The sequence below is a fragment of the Perognathus longimembris genome, chromosome 16 (genome assembly GCF_023159225.1).
Source record: "Perognathus longimembris pacificus isolate PPM17 chromosome 16, ASM2315922v1, whole genome shotgun sequence".
Taxonomy (NCBI): domain Eukaryota; kingdom Metazoa; phylum Chordata; class Mammalia; order Rodentia; family Heteromyidae; genus Perognathus; species Perognathus longimembris.
The window spans coordinates 45,706,665-45,710,363 of NC_063176.1; positions in this window are offsets into that span (position 1 = coordinate 45,706,665).

Consider the following 3,699-nt stretch of genomic DNA (forward strand, 5'->3'; position numbering starts at 1 on the left):
GATTGGCAAACTCTCTGGGAAGGGAAGAAAAGGCCAACCCCTGGGGAATCCAATTTGTAGTCATTCAAACCAAGTGCCTTTGAGGTCTGGATGAATAACTCTTCCTTCCGTGGTTACAGTGAAGCTGCAGAGCCAGAAGTCTGAGATGTGAGAAAGGCTTTCACAGCTGTGGCTCCGGCCAGAAGAACAGGTGGGGCTGGGGTGAGAGTTTAGCTGAATAGTTAGGAGAGGAAAATTAATAACACAACGATGCTTCTGAGATTCTCTCACAAGATTTAGAGTTCAGCATAAGATGCGAAGATCACTTGTGGTCTAAAAATAGATCCTCGAACCACAGTATTCTGAGATTCACGGTCAGGTAAGATTTCTATTGTTCTTTGCACCTGACAGGCATTTTCTCTCCAATGTTAGGATTCCTAAAGTGTCCGTCGTTCACTCAATCAACCAACACTGCATCGAGAACTTATGGAGAAAGATTCAAAGCATCACTCAGGCTGGGAAGACTTTTCACCGCACCATCCTCATCTCCTGGTCCTAAAGCAGCTGACCCAACATGTCTCAGGATCATTTAAAATGCAACATCCCCAGCCCAACTGTTGGTGACACTCTTCTGCCACACCTTCTTCTCTTCCAGACTTTCTCATCTTAAGAAATGGTGCCATCATCCATCTTCCATGCTTCCTAAATCCAACCCAACAGCGAGTCCCATTGACTCTTCTTCAGGATGAATTTTGAAGGCTCACCATAATACTAGCAGTTGGGTCTGGCTGGTGTCCAGCGTCTCTCTCTAAGACTGGTTCAACTCATGCTCAATTTGGTAATCAGAAACAAATGATTAAACAGGCCGCTTCTCTGACTCACATCCTTCTGTGACTCTCTACTGCATTTTGTACATGTTGGGCAGGCTCTTTGCCTTGGCTTGTCAAATTCTGCATGATTCTAGACCTTCCCCCCCCACCCCTGTCTCCCTTTCCCTTTTCTTTCCTCTCTCCTTTTCCCTTTCCCTCTCCCTCTCCCTCTCTGTCCATGATGGTTTCATGCAAGTCCTCCTAAGCACTCAGCTATTTCTCATCCCCAGCCTTTGCGTGCACTGTGCTTTTTGCCTGCTGCTACCTTGGCCTCTGCCTACCTGTTTAGCCTCCTCTTGATCCGCTGGCTCCTTCTCTTCCCAGGGCTCTCAGTGAAGTTCCCAGGCTGTCCCTCACTGAACTAGGTCTTCCCCTTCTGCTCATGGCCTCTGCCATCCTTTCTGACTGGACATTCATGTGGTCATCCTTTCTATTGAATGTCTGTCTCCCATGAACGTGGGGCTTGCATCTCCTTGTCATTGCTTTACGGATGCCTTGCACCTAGTAGTGTTCCTGTCAGTACTAACCCCCATGAGCTGGGAGCACGTGTGGTAGTATCACACAGAGCTGGAGTGAGACCTCACAGAAGACACGTGAGCCTGCCCTGTTCTACCCATGGCAGGACCATTCATTCACACCCCTAGGCTTAGCTACAGCATCTGAATGAAGACCTGCTTATTTTCAAAAACTCCTCCGATTTCCTGGAAACAGATTGTGTCTCTGATGGTCTATTAAGGTTTGTTTTTTTTTTCTTTTTAAGCTGCTGAAGATCTTGGAACCAAACCAATCTGCATTTCCATTTTTATATCTTAATTTATAAACTGCGCCTTATAATTTACAAGCACTCACTTACTTAGTGTCACTAACAGAGACAAATAACAACTTTGCCAGTTCTGCTACTCCAAACTTCCCTCCTCACTCTGCTCCAGGACCGGCTCGGTCAGTCTTGGCTGGGAGACATAAGGACATAATAATGCTGATGACCTCCCTTTATAGGGAGTGGGACAATGATTGTGAAGGTGCACTTGTAGCAAGTGGAGATGCTACCCCTTTGGGAGTCTTATTCCAGGGACCTCTGATACCAGGCCAGAGGCTAGTGACATTTGGGGTGGTGTCATCTTTGTTGTGCACCCTGGATTGTAACAGCACGCCTACCTCTACCATGACATGCCACTGTGACAACCACAAGTATCTTCATCATGGTAAGTTATCCTTTGCATTGACCCTAAATGGAGAACCTATACCCCTAGCCTTAGTTAAACTGAGGTGCAGGAAGCTGGGCACCAGAGGCTCAAGCCGGTGATCTTAACCTACTCACGAAGCCGAGATGTGAGGATCACAGTTTAAAGCCAGCCCAGGCAAAACAGTCTGACTTCTATCTCCAATGAACTATCAAAAAGCCAGAAGTGGAGGTATGGCTCAAGTGGCAGAGCACCAGCCTTGAGTAAAAAAAAAAAAAAAAGTCAAGTGAGAGTAGAGCTCAAGCCCCAATAACCCACAGGCAAATAAAAGCAAAGGAAATAAAAACAAAAGGACTGCAGGGGTGGCTTCTGTGGTAGAGCTACATGGCTCATCTAGCAAGCAGGAGGCCCTGAGCTGAATCTTCAGGGCGGTTGCCACTGCCACCACCACCACCACCATCACCATCACCACAAAGGGGTTTTCTTGGTTGGGCTATTCACCCTTGCTTGGTTCTACGTATGTGAACTCGTGGCACAAACTCAGGGAGTGGAAAAGGACTAGGAATCCCCACTCCAGCCTACAGCCCTCCCCTGCCAGAGCATTTACGACTGAAACTCAAGGCAGGTACAGAAGCCTCCCGGGCCTCTGTGTCTTGGAACGCCGGCAGGCCTTCAGAGGCTCTGCCCCCACAGCTTGTACTGGCGCGGTGTCTAGCAGCTCCCACCCCGTGTGTGTGCGTGTGTGTGTGTGTGTGTGTGTGTGTGTGTGTGTTTACTCGCGCTCTGTATCCCCCGTGGCTTTGTGGGGTGGGTGGGTTGGCCCGAAAACCACCACGTCGCGTGTGGGAAAACTTTCAGACAGCAGCGGCAGCCGTGGGCAGGGCCCGGCGCAGGAGCACGTTCGCTTTCCTATCACCCGATGGGGCTGGAGGTGGGCAGCCTGGGCGCGAGGGACTCAGCCAGACCCCCGTGCCCGGCCCAACACCGGCCCAGAGGCCCCCGTGGGGGCCCTGGGGCCGCAGCCACTTCATTTCTCCTTCCCAATTCCATTAAGGCTGCTCAAAATAAACACAAATAAACAGACAGATCCAAGTCGTGTCAGCCAGGACAGCCTCCTCCCGGGTGATGAAGCTCGCTCTCCCCGGGGCTCCTACTTTTTTGGGGGGGAGTCACGTTTGGGCACCCACGGCCAGGAGTGCAAGGGTATTGTGTGAGACCCAGATCTCGGTGGCCCCAGGCCGGGATCCCAGGCTCGGATCCCAGGCTCAGCCGGGGTTTCCCCCCGGGGGTGGGGGGGGTGCCCCCTTCCCAGCGGGCCCCTCCCCCAAGGTCACCCAACTTTTCCCTCTCCGCCTCCCCCGCGGGCGGGGCGGGCTCCCCGCACGCCTCCTCCATTGGCCAGAGCCGGCTGCGGGCCCGAGTGCTGATGTCAGGCCGGCGCGGGCGCGGCGGGTGCAGCGGCCCAGCAGCCCGGGCGCGGGTGGGGGGGCGCCGCGTGGGGGTGGCGGCCAGCATGCGCTCGGCTGCGGCTCGGCCTCCCACACCCGCGGCGCCCGCGTCCGAGCCAGCGGCGGCCGAGCGGCGCGGCGAGCGGCGGCGCGGCTGCAGCGGCCCCGGGTGGGAGCGGCGGCGGGGGTCGGGACCCGGCGGCGGGGAGCGGGGGCCCCGGC